Here is a 20,342-nt window from a genome sequence, read left to right as displayed (position 1 = left end):
GCTTGTTCTGGAAATTTCTGTTTTCACCTACCCCTTATCTCTGCCCACTGCTCGCTACTTAATTGCTAATGAAGCCTGAGAGTAACACACGCACGGGTTGAAAATGTGATTTAGCATTTTCAGCAGTGTAAACATGTAAATGGAAATGCTTACTATGGTGAAATTTCCCTATGAAGCGATGAAGAGGACGGGCTTCTCCGTTCTGCAATCTGAAGCATGAACCAGATGTGCTAATTCTATTTAGATCAAAACTGCAATTAACACCATGTAAAATAGTGAGCTACTTCAAATAAGCACCAGAGCAAAGTATATGTCATATTGAAGCAATACAATATAAAATAAAAAGTGTTAACTGTTTTAAACCTTGCCTTGTCTCACTGTGAAATGTGTTGTCCACAAATTCACCTCCACTTTGAAGAACCAGTAATTGTTAAATCAATAGTATAGATTTTCTTGGCGTTTAAACAGAAAAAAAGCATACCTGATTGATGAACAAAGATGCAGTGGTATTTTCTTGTATCTTCCTGTCAAAGAGAACAGTAGGTTATATTATAGGGCAGTTTTGAGGATAAAGTAAGAAGGTTTTTGTCTTTTTTTTGTAATTAATTGCAGTTCTTTTAATTTTCTAGTCATTTCACCTCTGAATAAACTGGATCACTCTAATCCCTTGGGAGTGTTTACAACAAAGACAGTGCAGAATCATCTGTGAGCTCATGTTAGACTGTAATGATGTTACATGTTACCTAATGCAAACAGTGCAAGTTATTGACAGCTCTGAAATAGATTAAGAGAAAATGGATGTCTTCAATACTAAACCTGCTGCATAGAATAATAAATTTCTTCCTGGATTTAGCCAATAACAGCACAGTTTTTACTCTTTTGCTTTTTACATGACAAGATATATTGATCAACAGTCACAGTTATTATTTTGACTTTTTTTGATGCCTTTTTGAGCCATCACTGAGCATATTGTGAACACTCCCCACAATGAAATAAGATCAAACGAATTAAACTGAAGCTTGGTTATATAAAGATGATAAAAAAGTCAAAAAGTTAACAAAGTCACTCTCCCCAAATTTTAATTTTTCCCAATTCCGCCTCCGTCCCTTCTGCTGCTATTGTCATCAACTATTCACTCATAACAAGACTTATCAAGACTTTTAATTACCAAAAAGGCAAATTAATTATCACTATCACTGTTATGGAACAAGGAGTTAGATAAAGAACTATCTGTTTGACCTCTTTCCTAAGCTTACGGCCACAACAAGTTTGCTCTGAGACATTGAAAATATTCTGCAAATGTGTCACTTGTGCTGCAATCCTTATTCATTCATTGTTTTAGCACACACAAGGGATAGAGCACAACTTCTCCATGCTTTAGACAACTTAGCAACATGGCTCAGAGCCCCAGCAGGCCCAGCTGGACTAATTCCTCAATTGCATCCCGAAAACAGGGATTTTCTCGCAATAACACGCAACCACTGAGGCTCCCTATTTGGATCAGTATGCTGTGCCCAAAACACTTGCACACCACATGTCATTTTGTCTTGCTCCCAGGTCTGGTAACTTCTAAAGAAACTGTGAAAACCTTGACCAAAAAAAATCTTCCTTAGAATTTGTCACTGCAGAAAATCAACTGGGGTTTTCATCAGTTCAGAACACTGGTCGGGTGCGTGCCTTTGATAAGGAACGGAAGTGTGACAGTGTGAAAACAAGTGATAGAAAAATAGCAGAAGTGGGAGAATGGATTGAACTGAGTGCCGTTTCAAAGCCGGGAACCCTTATATGTCCAGAGCCGGAGCTCAAAGTCCAAAATGGAGCTGCTCATCATTTTTGTCTTGTGAACAGATTCTTGGCTTTGGAATACATGGACATCGCAGACTTCCAGATGTGCGCAGATCCCCAAGAGATCTGGTGATGGGCAACAAAATTCAGGATAAGCAAAGACAAATAGAGAAATGCAATGTCAAAACACTTTAGTACGTCAGCCCACGCTCATGTCAGTCTGCAGGTATTCCTTTAAGCGCATCTATACACTTTTATTGCTCTTAGCTCTACAATCAGGCCAAGTGCCGGTACGTTTCTTAGTCTTTCAGAAGAGAGAGCACATCTGGTCTTGGTTGTTAAAGTCATATTAGCCTTTCATGCACAACTAATCAGAGCCATCCATCCCAAGCTTATATAGGATAATACGAGATCATACCATTTTGATGGACTCACACACCAAACCTCATTTTGTCTCATCACCCCAACAGTAGCAGCTCTGCCTGTGAACAATGTTAAATCAACAAGATGTCATCTATCTAACTTACTTAACTGACTTGTGTTCCTCATTCTTGACTGAAAATGCCAGTCAAAACAATGACATACAAGGAGCAACACCTGAGGCCCCTCACATATGCTCTTTAAGCCGTCCAATGTGCCGTGAGCTATAGTTCTAAGTATGTGTCTCAATGTGTATTTTAAATGTTTACATAGCCATACAAAGCAAGCAGAAATATATGCATGGAGCTGTGTGTGTAACTTCTTATGGCTACGATCAGGCTGGAGCTCTGAGCAAGTATAAAAACAAGAATGCTTAAAATTCTGCACTTGATTTGAGAACTTGGTGTAGGACTGTACAATTTACCACAACTGAATCATCAAAGTGCAAAGGCTGCGGTTATTTAGGTCATAAAATGTCCTCTGCTAAGAACAAAATACCATCATGCTTATTATAGAAAATGGTGTTGTTTTAATTTAGTTAAGACTTCTCCAAACATGCTCTGAAATGCATGGGATTCATATATCAGTTTATCACTTCATATTTCAGCTTTCTCTTAAATGTTAATGGTCCTGGAATTACAGTGTCTCTGAACACAATCCAAATATAAATATATATCATAAATCAAAACACAATTACATTTTTCCCTCAAAATTGTGCAGCCCTAACTTTTCCTTTTGGCTGGATGTCAAAGCTGCAGTGTTGTACTTGCTTACCATACTTTCTCCTATGGCCTGGGGAAATGCATGGGGAGATAGGTGACTCTCACCTGCCCTCAGGTTAGCTGTAAATGCTAGCTTTTATGTTAACCCCCCTTTTATAGTCCACAGGCACATGAGACAACTAAATAAGCAGTGCGTATGAATGATGATGATGGTGGTGATGGCATGCATACTAAAAAGAGGCCTTGCATGAACTTTGAGATTTTCCCTCCGACATGAGTTTTTTATGTTTTTATGTGTCTTATTTGATCTTATTATCTTCTATTTTATTACTTTATTGCTTCACATAAAAATACGGATTCAAAGCATAGATAAGCTGAAAGTCTAGGCCTTAACTAAAATCAATCATTTGGCTCTTTATGGACTTCTTATGGTGGTGGAAGCTTGTAGGTTTGGCAAATTATCTCACAATAAGACAGAAATGATCATCATTCAGATATTTCACATTACACTTATTTTGAATCCAGGGTTACCTCAGTTATTAGTCTACTACTAAAGAGACTTTCCTGGCTACTTTTAGTAAGTTTGCTCACTGGTTAAAGGCACTGTACATGATTTATACCCTCTTAAAATAAGAAAAACAGAACTAGTCAATTTCAAACCATTTGCTGCAATCCAAACTATCCAACTATTCATCATTTTCCAAACACATTCCTGACCCCAGTAAGTTTATAAGTGTGTTTAACCAAGGCCGTCACTCCAACAGCAACTAATCTGAATCTCAGCTAGCATGCTAACAGTGCACTATTTGGTTTGTGACCAATAAAACATGCTATAATTAATTAAATGTTGACAGTACCTGATGATAGACCTATCACAATAATCACTGTCAACTTATCGTTCAGTACATGAAAACTGGAAAAATGTATTTTGGGGCTCAGTATTTATCGTGTCTACAGTTTCTTTGCATTAATGGGAAGATTTTTGCCATTTTTATGTAAAATGATAAGATTTGCCATGGCTAATTATTGGTTTCTTTTGCCTTTTTATTTGTTGCAGCTCAGGCCTTTTAATGACATGGTTTACTGGGAGTATCCTGTTTTGGGACAGTGGCATAAATTTCAATATTATCGTTTATATCGACAATATTGTGCTTTAAAATGTGCTATCATGACAGATCTACCCAGTGGTCCAATTCTGACCCTAAATCTGCTTTTACAATATATTTATACTGGGACAATACAAATTTAATCATACAAAAAACAAAAAAAACAAAAAAAAAACAGTACGGCCCTTTTAACAAACAAGCCAACACAAGTGAAAACAAGCTTCAGCACCGAGGTAACCAAGGTTTAAAAATGGATGTTGGGAGTCAGACACTGTGTTCTTTGATCTGTTGTTCTTGTGTGCCTGAGATGACCTATTTTGAGATGAAACTCGAAGATAAAAACTGAATTCCACTGCTCCTAATGTGATTTTTCTTCTATACAGTTATTCACTAAGTTAAGTATCTGAACTTGGTGGCTTTACCTAAAAGGACAAGCTCTCCTGTTGTTCTTTCAAAAGCTAACACAACAATATCAGCTATGGATTTGTAGCAGCAATATCATTTCAAAGTGGACGTATGTTTCTTTTTTTTTTCCTTTTTTTTCCTTTTTTTTTTTTTTTTTTTTACGGTGGTAACAAATGTGAGCATCAACAAACATTCATCAAAGTGAGTGACTTACCAAAATTAGATGTCATAGCTGAGCTGCACCAAGCGCTCTATTTAAGTACACACTGACAACCAACTTAACACAATAAACACAGCTCATTTCTCTAAATGAAAATTGACAGTCAGTTTACCAAAAGCCTTTGGGAAAAAATGTCATGAAAACAAGAGCAAGATGAATACATAGATTGGAGTAGAATGTGATCTTAGAAGTTGGGTTCACGTGACATCACAACATAATACTCCCTATAATAATAATAATAATAATAATAATAATAATAATAATAATAATAATAATAATAATAATAATAATAATAATAATAATAATAATAATAATAATAATAATACATAAAATGTCAAAGGACGACATAATTCTATGGCGGTATTCTGTTGTCCATTCTTCAGTATTTTAGAAAGATGTGAGTCTGGTCATCGGTGAATCTCCCTGTTTTCAAATGGGTGTGATTGATAGGTGGATTAGCCAGTCAGGGACATGCATGATCCATCCATATCACAGGGGACTGAAAAACATCATGGGTTTATGCAGAATTAAAAGTCTAAGCACAGACTCACAGACTTTCCTCACCCCGGACACGTCCTCCAGTTCCTCCGGTGGGACCTCAAGGCATTCCCAGGCCTCCTCCTGGTGGGACATGCCCAGAACACCTCCCTAGGGAGGCGTCCAGGAGGCATCCTGAACAGATGCCCGAGCCACCTCAACTGATTCCTCTCGACGTGTAGGAGCTCCTCCCGTGTGACCGAGCTCCTCACCCTATCTCTAAGGGTGGGTCCGGCCATCCTGCAGAGGAAATCTATTTCGGCCGCTTGTATCCGCGATCTTGCCCTTTCCTTCATTACTCAGAGCTCATGACCATAGGTGAGGGTAGGAACGTAGATTGACCGGTAAATCGAGAGCTTTGCCTTTGGACTCAGCTCCTTCTTTACCACAACGGACTGATACAGCGACCGCATCACTGCAGACGCTGCACCGATCCGCCTGTCAATCTCCCGCTCCATCCTTCCCTCACATGTGAACAAGACCCTGAGATACTTGAACTCCTCCACTTGAGGCAGAGACTCACCACCCAAGCCACCTTTTTCCGGTCGAGAACCATGGCCTCGGATTTAGAGGAGCTGATTTTCATCCCAGCCGCTTCGCACTCAGCTGTAAGCCGCTCCAGTGCCTGCTGCAGGTCCTGGCTTGATGAAGCCATCAGGACAACATTATTTACAAACAGCAGAGATGAGATCTTGTGGTTCCCAAACCAGACCCCCTCCGGCCCCTGGCTGCGCCTAGAAATTCTCCATCCATCCATTTTCTTCCGCTTATCCGGAGCCGGGTCGCGGGGGCAGCAGTCTAAGCACTTGGGGCCTAGAAATTCTGTCCATAAATATAATGAACAGAACTGGTGGCAAAGGGCAGCCCTGGTGGAGTCCAACATGCACCGGGAACAGGTCTGACTTACTGCCAGCAATGCGAACACAGCTCCTGCTCCGGTCATACAGGGACCGGACAGCCCTTAGCAAAGGGCCCTGGACCCCATACTCCCGGAGCACCCCCCAACAGACACCATGAGGGACACGGTCGAATGCCTTCTCCAGATCCACAAAACACATGTGGACTGGTTGGGTAAACTCCCATGAACCCACAAGGACCCGATGGAGAGTATAGAGCTGGTCTAGTGTTCTGCGACCAGGAAGAAAACCACACTGCTCCTCCAGAATCCGAGGTTCGACTATCGGTCGGATTCTCCTCTCCAGTACCCTAATCTTTATTTGTAAATCATACATGACCAGTGAGCTCATGTGTCACTGAAAAAAACAAATCTGATTGCACAATAACACTGTGGAGGCATGAGGACTAGTCTGATATCAATCTGTATAATAAATACAGAGAGAGATCAGTCTGGATTTGTCAAGCAACTGTTTGTCCTGGTTTATGGTACAAATATCTCTGTAATTACTAGGTATATCTTTTGTTTTTGTTTTTCCTCAGAAAGTTGTGATATTATTGAATGTGTGACTGCTGTCAGTAGAAAGTACTTTAACCCATGATATTAGTATGGCAGGTTTATGGACCCAGTCCCTAATAAATAATAACATTTGAAAAGAGTTATAGGCCCTCGTCCACTATCTGAGATTATGACATCATTAAATGCTAGAACGTGAATGCATCTGATTGTATTTTTCAAAAGTTTATCATCAGAAAACTTTGATTTATATAATGTGTACAATAACTCCAAACAGAGAGAAAAGCCAGCGGCGCCCAGTTTCGTCAATATCTCATTACTTTGGAGCTCCGCTAAATATAAAATAAGATCTTTCTCATTCTGCATTTCCTTGACCAGTTCATACCCTTCAGATATGGATGTAATTTACAGATTGCACTATCTGAAGTTTATTAAAAAAGTAAACTGACTGGGCTATGAACTCTTCATAAGGCCTTTGTAGATTGTGTTGCTGTTGTTGTTATGAAGCAAAACAGTGCAGAGTTAGCTCCAGTCATGTTTATAGCATGCACATTAGAAAAAAGTACAATACGAACATTAAAGAACACATATTGTGCTTGTGTCTGCTATATAGTTATAATCTATTACATCCATTATGTTATAATATGACATAATATTAATCTAAAACAACTTTATAAAGATACATGTCCACTGACTTATGTGTTAGAAAACGGAGGTGCCCAGTGGAACCAGACATCAGCATAAATGCCATCACAACAAAGAGCTGTGCAGCTTTCAGAACCTCAGATGGATAGCTGCACATCATGCAAGAAAACCACAGATTATTTTTCATTTGAACCAAAATGACTACGTGATGCTGCTGAATCTGTGTAGGATTCAGAAAATGACTCATAAAAGTTTGCATGAGAGGTCTCCTTTAAAAAGACACAGTTTTTAGTAATTAGTAACCAAGCCTTGCTATACTGACATGTTCTAAAATTAAAAACGACTGCAGTTTTTGGCAGTGGTCCGATCAAACAATAACATAAATTCTTGACAAAAATATACGATTGTTCCTCTGTAAAATATAACACTTTTAATTTAAATTCCAGAATATTCCAAAACATTTAGATAAATATAAATCAGCCTATTATTTTATTTTAAGAAAGAACCAACACAATGTATTAAAATAGCGACATGATGTGTAAAAAAGTCACAGAGGATGTTCAGTCCTCACTACATGGTCATTCAAGCACAAAATACCAGTATGTAAGCAGAAAAACATGCATTTGTGCTCATGTTAAAGAAACAGATAAAGTGACTGCAACTTTTCTAACCTCAGCTGCACTTTTTGTTGACAATGTGAGACACCTGTTTTTGTTGGTTGCTCTGTGAATGTGTTGTATAAGCGTCAAAAACTTTTGAGTTGTACCATGTGGGCCCCCAGAACTCCTCAGTTTCCTGTGTGTATTTGTATATATATATATATATATATATGTGTGTGTGTGTGAACAGTAGCCCACCACTCACACTGCGCAGAGCCTAGTGTTTACAGTGGTGTCTTTGTATTACTGACTTGGTGAACGTTGCCAAGGCACTGCCACCTGGGCGCACAAAGAGGCAGGACGCGCAGGTGTTGATCACATCTGGGAGCAGACGCAGAGCCCACCAGAGAGGCAGCTGGTGGGCATGGAGCGAGCTGGAGTATGTGTACACAATGGATGGGTGAATTCATTAGTCTCATTGCATTGTCAAAAGTATTTACAAGATTATAATGGAACGGTATCCTTGGTTTCAAATGGTACATTCCTAAGCCCAAAGTTGTATTTTTGTTGTGGTGGATTGGGAAAAAAGCAACGAGCGACCAGACCCTTCACTCCTTTTCAGTGCAACCAGCGTAACGGAATTACTGCAATTATAAACATTTTAATTAGAAATGTGACCATCAAAGTCAAATTCGGGCAGTTGTTTGAGCCTCCCAACATTTTGACATGGATACATTTATATCATGAGGTTAATCTTGTGTTGATCTTATCATATTATAAACCACTCGAGTTCATTTAAATAGGCGAAGGCCACACAGCGACACGGCCACCCACATGAGTTTGGAATATCTTGACCAAAGTCATGTCATAACTTTCACGCTAGTTAAATTATTACAAAATGTTCAGACAATCTAGTGTGATTTTAATTTAATACAAACTTAGATAATCAGTGCATCTTTTAATGAATGTGTTAAGTTATACAAACAGATTTTCTCAAAGTTGTTCTTTTTGCTTAAAACACTACTTACTTAAAACACCAGAGAAAGATTCCACAGCCCTGTTACAGCCGGTCATCAGCTGACATCCACTTTTCACATCAGATGATCAAAGCATTCATGGTTTCATTTTTTCTTTCACTTGGAGTCGGCATGTTCTACAAATGTGCTATCTGCTCTGCTCTGTACTGGACATCACTGCATTGTTCTTAGGGTGGCTGTTTTGAGCTTTTTGGGACACTATACAAAATGTTCCTATATGCAGGCCCTTAAGAAAGATTGATGCTCACAGTTTCCAAACAGTATCTTTCTGCAAATGAATTTTTAAAGTGGGGGAGTATTAACACATTACATATTTAGACCACCATGTTACATTTATTGTTTTGAATTATTCTCCAAAAACACAAAAATACACTGTCAAAAAAAGTCACCACCTGGTTGAACTAAGCAAATAGGTTGGGGTTGCTGCAGTTGGTCAGGTCTAGGTTCAGCAACAGTCCAGACCTTAACCCCATTGAGAATCTTTGGGATGTGCTGGAGAAGGCTTTGTGCAGTCAGACTCTACCATCATCAATGCAAGATGTGAAAAATTAATGCAACACTGGATGGAAATAAAACTTGTGACATTGCAGAAGCGAAATCAAAACAGTGCTACAGTGAATGCATACTGTAATCAAAGCTAAAGGCGGCCCAATAAAATATTAGTGCGTGACTTTTTTTTTTGGTGGTGACTTTTTTTTTTCTTTTTTTTTTTTTTTACCAGGCACTGTGTGTATTCAATTGCACTGACTGAAATCTCTCAGATTAAACATACTCACAACAAGATATGTGAATAAGTCATGAATGGACCAAGTGCATAATAATATTCTTATTATTAACACCCCAGACTAGCTGTGTCCCAGTTTTTGATATTGAAAATCTGGCCACCTTAAACTAACTGTAAGGAGGGTTTGAATAGGGCCTGGGAGAGATCGATAAAACACTCAAACATGCATGGATGACATCTAACACCTCTTCAGGCATGTTTTTGATGAGGGATCAACATTATAAAATGGTAGAAAGCTCAAAATATCGATTTTGCATAATACCCCTCTTTAACATGCCAATTTTTCACCACTGGGGCTGGGTTTGTATGCATGTCTCAACTTTCACAAGGCAAAACAGAGGTTAGTAAGCTCAAAAGTGCAAAAACAGTCCTCATCTGGCATGCTAAAAGCACATCAGGTGCTAAAAGTGCGATCTCCAACATTGTGATAAAGCTTTATATTAGACAGAGAAATGCAGACTTTTATTAAAACAATGGATCTGGACAATTTTGGGGGAACAATTTAGAAAGATGACATAATAACTTCAATCATCACTGTGTGAAGAATACTCATGCTTGTCTTCGAGGTTTAGCTGTTCCTTTTATATTGAGGGCCTTGCTGTATTGAACTGAAACAAACTTGTCAACATCAGAAGCTTCATTGCATGTGTTCTTGTTTTGTCTTTTTGTCCATGTCTGCTGCTGCTGCTTTGTAGCTTTGAACCCCTTTCATTTGGTGTTTAGGTTTACTATTCTTTTGATTGCACCTGCTCTTTTGATCACCCCTTTGTGCTTGTCTTTTCATTCATACCAACAGTAAACGCCCCCTCATTATGCTATGGACCAGTGAATGCATCCAGGCTCGCCTTCATAGTTGGGGCACTCTAAAATACTTTAACAAGATGCTTAAAGCTAAAAATAAGTGTGGCAGATGAGGAGCTGAGGGTCTGTAGTCCATGATTGACACAAATGTATTTCTCCAGACTACCCTGTGCCTGGATTAAAAAACAACAACAACAATAATAATAATGTTTCTAAAAGCAGAAACTCTTCCGAAGCTCATTGTTGAAGCTTTAAATAAACAGAACTATAGACAGTGAGGGTGAAATGTTTGCGCTCCTTATTAAAGAGACAAAGAGTTGTGATGCCATTAAATTATACCAGGTGAGCGACCAATTAGTGTGGCATACAACAGTTAAACATCTCATCCCCCACTGTGCCAATCATCATAACGCAATTTCAGCTGACAAATTAAGGCCAATTTAGTGCAACAATTAATGTCACTAAAAACAGAAACTATGTTCGTCACTCGTTCATACTCTTCTCAGGAGACTCTATGCAAACTATGTAAAACTGCATTACCTGAGAACTCAAGTACTTAGTAATAATTTCCATTTAAAATATCCACAAGAACAATTGGAACACTTTCTGATTTGACTCATGTGTTTTTCTGCTGGGGTTGCTATAGTAAAGTGGTTTCAACTTTCATAATGATGCGAGATGGAGAGAAAGATTATGTGCTACCTTCAAGTGGGAAGCGAGTCGACCAACAGCATGTTGTCCCCGAACTTATGTAAATACAATGAAACTTGAATTTGAACAAAACATTTCACCATTTGTATGCTAGCACAGTGTGTGAACGTGGACATGAATGGTAGGGTGACAGCAGCTCCAGTGATCTCAAGGTTGGCGGTTCAAATCCCGCTCTCGACATAAAACATCACTGGTTGAGCAGTCAGATCCACTGACCCACAGGTTGATGGTGTGATTCCAGCTCCCACAAATGAACGCTGTCAAGTGGGCAGTAACGGGCAGATTTAGCTATTTTACAGTTTTGTCTTTGTCAAAGAATGTTATAGTCAAAGGCCCTGCCCAGTTGTTACCCTTTTCAAAATGTAATCTAATGAATCTCTCTGCAGCTGTCCAGTCTCGTTCCTTACTTTCCTAACACATTTCTGACAAAATAATAATAATAATAATAATAATAATAATAATAATAATAATAATAATAATAATAATAATAATAATAATAATAATGCCTTAGTTTTATATAGCGCTTTTCCAGATGTTCAAAGTCACTTTACAGTTTTGTGCATTATTCTTTGACCTCACACTCCGTGATAAGATACTGACAGAATCAAGGCTGCATATCTACACCACTGGCGCCTCCGACCAACCTTCACATTCATACTTGGCAATGTGGGTGAAGTGCCTTGCCTAAGGACACAACGACAATTTTTGCCACTGGCGCCCCACTGGGGCACCTGGAATCCCCCACAGTCTTCCATCCAAACTAACCAGGCCTGGCCCTGCTTAGCATCCGAGATCAGGCTTCGAAGAGCAGGTTTGGCCATCACGATGAATCTCTGAGCATGTTTCACCACTTTAATAGAAATGTTACAACATAAAACTGTTTGATTTTTACTTTGAATTAGCTCTTTTTGTAGTATTTTGAGATTTTGAGTTATTATTATATATTATTATAAATACACACTTTTTTTATTTTGCTGATCTTCGAAATGATATTCATAATATTGTCAATAATTAAATATATTGCCCACCTCTAACACCAAACTTACTGAAGTGCCTATGACTGCTGTACAGTATATACATCTTGCTCAAAGGTGATGAACTTAAACTCATCACTGTACACTGTATGAAGGCTGGCCATGGCTAACTGTATAAATGTGTTTATACGAGACTATGACGACAGACTGCCTGAATATCTCACTTGTTTGTTGAACTTTGATACGGGAACTTTTATTACGAGATCTCATGTCTAAGGTTAAAAACTGGCAGCACTAGAACTGAAATGTGAAGAAAAGCTTCATGGATACATTTGAAGAACATGTAAAACTGGAGACACTGGAGCCACTGCAGCACTTTAATAATGTGGAGATAAACATTTATACTCACACCTGCTCCTGTTTTAATGTTATAAATGGACTTATGTACTTATTTATTTTGTTTTTTGTTTGTATTTGTTTGTATTTTAAACAGGGCATCCATGAAAAGGAGTGTGCTCTCATTGCTCTCCCTGTATAAATAAAGATTCCCATTGCCTATTAATCACACAAAAAATATAATGTTTGATCAAGTGAATGTCATCATTCATCTAGATCAGTACTTTCGTTGTTAAATGTTTGGAATCTCTGCTTCATATGTTTTTCAATGCAATATTTCACCGCAAAGACAACTGATTATTCAAAAAGGTAACTCCTTGATGCCAGCACTATGTTACTATGTGGTAAGAAGCAACGTCTGAAGGAAACAGGCTCAATAGTTGCATTCTAATGTGGGCCACAGGTCAGTAAGTGAACAATCTGGCATTCTCAATAGCAGGTAACAGGCTGTCTGAACCCTGGACAAAGTATCTGGATAAGCTCTCGGCAAACTGGATGTGTGTGTGTTTGTGTGTGAGGGGGTGTGTTTGTGTGTGTGAGTTTACCCAAGTGATAAAGACACAGAGCACAGGTGGAGCCTATTAGAATGGTAATCCGGCATGCGAAAGTAAAGTGTTGGTCACCGATAAGGTGGATCGATATAGCCACAAATACTGGTGTGAGGAGGTGGAATCACTCAAGAGAACGACTACAGCTGTCCCCAAATTCTCTGAAATAACACTTATGGTTTTATAAATGGCATTTCAAGAGTAAGGTTTAAAATGTCACAGAGTAAAAAAATGTGAATCAAAGGCCATTCTAGTGCTGCAGAGAAGTGAATAAACTTGTGGCTGCCATAAGGGTTTTAAATAGATTTTTCACTTCATTTTTTTGCATATAGATCTTTTTAGGAACTGCGTGAGCATAATCAAAAGGATACTTGCTTTTTCAATTGTTTTGTATCTTATCTATTTTAAATGTCGCTCTGAAGTAGAAATATGTGCCCGTCTAGAAGAGAGAAAGTAGTAGACCCCCTGGACTTTACTGATATAATTGTGTATGTTATATGGTATGGTATATTAAAGTTTTTCCATTAAATATATATAAAGGAGCATTTGTGTTTTGTCATGCTATGCTAGATATTGTCCTGCCGTATTGCTCTTTGAATGTAGAAACTGATAACACTGTATCTGCAAAATGTATTATTTGCTGCTGGATGCATGCGCTAAAATGACAAAAAAGTTACATGTTGCCTTTAAATAAATATATAATATGGAACTTTTTCTGAGTTACTGATTTATGTTGATCCAAAGCAAATTCTTTGGGTTTCTTTTAGTTAATTTATTCAAGACTTTAAAAATAAATTGTAATATAAATATATTATTATTAACTTTTTTTCCCCCAAAAAAAACCTAAAATAAAAGCATATTTTTACATTATGGATGTTTTTATTGCACAGAAATATGTTCTTACTGTGAGCAGGCTTGCATCTCAAATCTGACTTTTACTCGGTCTGGAGGAGGGTCATTTCAGTGGAAATATGCAGGTGGTATACCACGTTCAGAAAGTGACACAATGCTACTTCTATAGCTCTGCTTATTATAAATGATCACACACATGTGTTTTATACTTTATATTAAAATCATGACATTGTCGTGGACCTCACATGTACAGTCTCTCAGAAGGACAATAAGCTACTTGTCATCACTGTTTCAAGTATTATTCAAGCTGTCTCGCTACAGTCGCAGTCAATGAGTTCTCATTTTTATTGCCACTTCTATCCAAAAGTACAGCATTAGCCTTTGACCCTGCTTTGTTCAATTGGACAAAATGAGTTGAAATGCCCGGAATACAAATGGGGCATTTTGCAGTGTAGTGTATCTCTTTTAATCTATGCAGACAAACAGACTGGAAAGCAGTGTCCCGGCGCTTTAGCCTGGCACACACTGACTGCTCCTGTCTCTGTGCTATTTCATAACAACATTGGCTTTTTGTGTTTTGTGTACATGAGGAGTGGACTGAGACAAGACAGACAGACTGGACATGGGCAGTGGTTTTGTGGGAACAATCAGTGCAATGCATTCTTATCTTAACCACAGAATGTTCTTGCAGTTGGGCCGTCATGTAACGCTCTACAAAACTGAGCCATAGGCAAAAAGTAATGCAAAAGAATCTCTTCCAAAATGTATTAGTGAGCTTCCCTCTTCATAACCTCCAAATCCTCACCCAAGTCCAAATATTAAAAAAGAAAAGCTTAAGGCATGTACGTTAATACAACTCTCCAATGGCAGAGCACAGTCTTCAACTGAAAAATGGTTTTGTCACAGGAAGTCTTTACAATCTATTTTAATTCATCTTAATACTTATTACGAATGGGAGCAAGTTTCGGGGAAAAATACATTTAAAAATGTTGGTTGATCAAAATTGACTAGTATGTATTTGACTTGGCTTTATAATAGCTGTGCTATCAAAGAAAATGAGTCACAGAGCAGGATGCACTGACACAGAATAACATGCAGCATCAGCAACAACAAGCTTCAGACGATCAGACTGTTTTAGGTGAATCAAGGATCCTAATCACCAAGAGTGACATTGGCCATGTCCCAGTTTGACAAATGCACACTTCTAAGTATTGCTCAAAGTACCCGGCCGACAAAGGGTACTCTTCCGTGCAGCCGCCGAAATAGGACAGGCCCACGCCATGGAGCGTACTTCAACCGCTGTCTGTGCACTTACGTTACGTAGCGTACGTTACGTCACTTACATTACGTCATTTACATTACGTTGCCCAGCAACCGTGACGGTTGTTGACTCATGACACTAAAATAATTACAGTGTTATTTTGAATTCTTTATTATTTCATAGAAGAGGAGTTAAGCTATCATCGTCACAGGCATGTATTTCTTTTTAAATTGAAGGAAGTAAGGAATTCATCTTTCCCATTGAATATTATTAGGCAAATATAACATTATAGGTGATTTCTTCCCAGCTGTAGCTAGTATTACATAACTTCTTTAGCTTTAAGAAAATATACCTTGTTTCTCCCGCAGAAGAAGTCACGTGTGGTGTATGATGGGATATAGCAGTACGCGAAGTGTGCTCAGATGCACACTTCGTTCACTGCCGATCTCTATGGAAACGCAGGGCACATTTGTCGGCTGCATTCGTCGGGTGCATGAAGTGGGACAAGCCTTGTCGAACCGAAAGTCACATAAGTGCCCTTCGATGCACACTTCGAACACTACTACATTTAAGGGCATTTTGGAGTGAGGCAATACTGAAATAAGAACAAGAACCGAATACACAGAAAATAATGCTGTAGTACTGTGTTATACTGTAGTACTAGTAATGTAAAAGTACTGTATAAATACTAAAGTAAAGTACATACATCTAAGAATTGTACTTAAGTAGCCTTCTTGTACTTTTACTTACTTACTTTGTAGTCACTTTCCACCTCTCTTCCTGCCTTATATTCTTATGTAGCTGCTAGTTTATGCAATGTACTACTTATTCTACTGTTTATGGTTTTATCTAGAGATAGAGCGATATATGCCTTAAAACTCCAGCAGAGGCCGATATTTTGTTTGACTAACCAGGTGCCTCCATCTGTTTAAAGAGAAAAGAGAAAATGCAGGAATGTGACTCCACTGCTCTCTTATTCAGTTTGTAGTAACACGAGGTTGTGGATGAGTCTGCACTAAATTCAAATTAGATAATAGGGTAAAATATCCCAAATCAGCCCGAAATATTGACTGAGAAATATCAGCAGAACATATTGACCATCGGTTTCTCTGGATACTAAACGGTCAGTATCGGCATTGACCATGAAAAAAAACATAGCTGTAGTTTTATCTGTGATTAGATTACTCTTTTGTTTTCCATGCCCAATGACTGTAGATGGTGTTTAAAAAGGCTTTGTCGTTGCCACTAGTTACTCTAAACTATTGAAAATGGAATCTCAAATCTGCCCCTCATAACAGCTGCAAATTATCGTGTGTATTGAATAATTCATAATAATATTGGGGGCAAGAATCCTGTCTGAGTGTTATTACAGATGGGGCTAGAGAAGAAAGCACCTGTGCCAGCGTCCTAATACTACATTCTGTGTGATGAAGAGTTATCAATCAGACTCAGCAGCAGCGGCACCGTCCTGGAAGCAGTTTAATGATGGGAATATAATGACAGAGATAAGCTGGAGGGACCGGCCACAGCGAAACAATGACTGCGCTGTTTATTTTGAGTAAAGCTCCCCAGGCAAAACACACCGTGAACAAAGAGCTTCGTCAAGGATTGCACTTGATTGCGGGGCTGTTTGGAGTGCCGACGTGCGTCCTGAAATTGCAGTTCAACCCAAAACACTAATGGGTATGACGTGGTTAGTTAAGATTAAGCAGAGTGGAACTAGGATGTTTTTGGGGTCATCAGCTGCTCTCAGATTAAAAAAGCAGTGATTGTATAGGAGGTGGGGAGGGCAGAGAAAGTATTTTGATAAATGTGGAATGAAAGTGGGACAGAGTGTATCCATGAGTTTCAAAAGTTAGGACCATTGCCATAATTATTAACAATTTAAAACTATTCATAGCTGAAACCTATGATGACAGAATACAGATTTTTATAGGAATTTTGCAAACTGTGACAAACAATGATTTCCTAGTATCCAAGTATCAATTCTATTCTGCAATGTATGTTTTAAAATGAAAAATTCACGATGATCTGCATCAAATACATTTCATTTACTACTACAAACTGCTTCTATCACAGTATTGCCTCACAAATCTAGAATGATATCTCTGTTTTTCTTTTACACACACATTTCAGTTTGGCCTCTTGCATTTTAAAAAGTTTTTCAGTGATTTATGTGAAACGTTGATTTATGAATAAAATCAAAGGAGTTTAGCGCTTTACTCATTCATTCTGTAGAAATCCACAATGTTTTTCAATCCCCTATGACAGGAATGTAAAGTCTTAATTTGCATTTCCACAATTTTAAATTTCACACTTCTCACTTTTATTGGTGTTTAGTGTCGTTATAGAGTAGTTGATTTGTTTCTTTGTTTGCTGGTAGTAAATATGTCTCAGGTTACTGCCCATGAAAGCTGACTCGTGAGGCAGGGAGCTGGATAAGTGTGAGTAACAGTGTGGATAATATGTCTGATAACCTTGAGTTATTCTGGCAGCTCGACCTTCAGGTTTGATTTGATATGAGGCTGGGTGCAAGTCAGTTCTGAATCTAATTCAGCGTTATTACTGCACAGCAAAATTATCTTGATTGAATGTAGAATTTAAATTGTGAGAAAATTACAATAGTTTACAAAGGATCCATGCCTGACTTCAGTAATCAGCCTGTGCAGTTACATAAATACTTCATGCAAGCAACGTAGTTCCTGAAGTGACTAGTGTTTGTGTTTTACTTAACAATCACACTAGCTCTTTTCATGTCTATGCTAATGCCAAATTTCTTTTTTTTTTCCTTTTTTTTTTTTTTGTAGGAGTTATTCTTTTTATATTCCTTTTTCTTGTTTTTGATTACTAGCAGTTGTAGTGTTTTTTTTTTTTGTTTGTTTTTTTGTTTTTTTTGTGTGTGTGTGTGTGTTTTTTGGGGTTTTTTTTTTTGTTTGTTTTTTTAGTTAAAATAAAAAAAGAAAAAGAAAAAAAGAACTATTATCCTGCACTTTTGAAAATGTTCATAAAATGTGCTACTTAAAAGCCATGTAACTTTCCTGATTGAGAGCTTACTTCTCTGGAGACATGACTGATATGTCTGGAATATTCCACAGCATGGTATTAAACATGTCTGTCTTACATTTATTCAATTACTGGTGTTTTTATTGCTCTAAAATGCCTGCATTGTTAAACACATCTCCACAGATCTGAACTGTAAACGTGGTGTTGTGGCATCACATGCTTGTCCCTCTTGTCTGTTGAGTCTCTAAACTACTTCCTGTAGTTAAACCAGCACCTCTCCATTAGTGTAGAGGAGTTTAATGTTGTACTGTGGAAGATTCCAGGCAATTACTGTATTTTCTGAACTATACAGTGGCTTGCAAAAGTATTCATCCCCCTGGAACTTTTTCAAATTTTATCAAGTCACAAAAACAAATTTAAACATTTTTTTTTAAATGTATTTAATTTATGTAATTTTATGTGAATAAGTAACACAAAATGGTACATAAGTGTGAAATAGAAAGAAAATTATGCATCATTTACATATTAAAAAAACAAACAAAAACAAGACAAAACTGAAAAATGCAAAAGTATTCAGTCCCCGTAAGTCAATACTTTGTGGAACCACCTTTTGCTGCAATTACAGCTGCAAGTCTTTTGGGGTATGTCTCCTCTGGCTTTGCACACCTACAGACTGAAATTTTTGCCCATTCTTCCTGGCAAAACAGTTCAAGCTCTGTCAGGATGGAGACCGTTTGTGAACTACAGTTTTCAGATCTTGCCACAGATTCTCAATTGGATTTAGGTCAGGACTTTGACTGGGCCTTTCTAACTCATCAATATGTTTTGTTTTAAACCATTCCATTGTCGCTTTGGCTTTATGTTTAGGATTGTTGTCCTGCTGGAAGGTGAACCTCTGCTCCAGTCTCAAGACTTTTGCAGACTCCAACAGGTTTTCTTATAAGATTGCACTGTATTTAGCTCCATCCATCTTCCCATCAACTCTGACCAGCTTCCCTGTTCCAGCTGAAGAAAAGCACCCCACAGCATGATGCTGCCACCACTGTGTTTGACTGTGAGGATGGTGTGTTCAGAGTGATGTGCAGGGTTAGGTTTCCTCCACATGTAACGTTTTGCTTTTAGCCCAGAAAGTTCGAGACCCTACAAAATAAAAGTTACATAGTGCACCTTTTAAATGTAATGGATTTGTACAGATGAAGAATTATAGTAAAGGGTTAATAATGGATCTGCTGGGCTGTATCACATTACAAAGCTGCTATAATAAAAACAGAATTACTGTCCAGCATTCACTTTGTAATTCATGACAATTTTTTTTTCTCATTAGCGATTTTGGATTTTTGCAATATTTGGCCTTGCTGCTAGAAACCATTATTTTCCTCGCCATGGTAATCTTGGCTTCATTTGCACATTTCAGGTATTGATACTGTGGTCATTTTCACAAAACAGGACTCCATTTGCCAGTCGTGGTGGGTCCATTGAAGCCCTCAGTCGCCTTCTCCGTCGAGCCAAACCATCTGCTGTGCTATTGGCCATGTCCAGGTGAGCGCTTATCAAACGTCCCAGACAGCGAGGGATTCATTGTTTTTCTTTTTCAAACGTGCATTGTGCAGTTCTGAGAAATAAATCAAATCTTTAATCTGCTCTGACGTGTAGGGTAATAGCTTTAGATTGTAAGCAGGGGAGGTAAAAGCAGTGGCCAGGTTTCCATATGCAGCAAATAATGAATGTATTGACTTTTGTGTGCTATCAGGCAGTGGTTCTTAAGCAGTATTCATATTGGCAGTGGCTCTATTTCTTCCAAAATCTATTTTTATTGCTCTTGAAAGGGTTTTGGTGACAGTCAAATAATCTAGTCCCATCACTCTTGACAGATGGAACCCTAAACCACCAGGACATGTCATTTTGCTGTCAAGTACCAGTTACCTGAGAATGTGTTTGGTAATACGGTAAAGGGTTGTTTATATGCAAGCCTAACAGAATGAAGATTATCAGCAATGCAAAACAGGCTTGATATATTAATATAATTTCAATATTTACTTTTTTGTTAATATCAAACAAAAGATGAACAAAACATACAATAAACATATAACAAAATGAACATAGACACTGTCCCATTGATCAGTCT

Source organism: Periophthalmus magnuspinnatus, chromosome 15 (genome assembly GCF_009829125.3).
Source record: "Periophthalmus magnuspinnatus isolate fPerMag1 chromosome 15, fPerMag1.2.pri, whole genome shotgun sequence".
Classification (NCBI taxonomy): domain Eukaryota; kingdom Metazoa; phylum Chordata; class Actinopteri; order Gobiiformes; family Gobiidae; genus Periophthalmus; species Periophthalmus magnuspinnatus.
Note: the sequence above shows the minus strand (reverse complement) of the source record.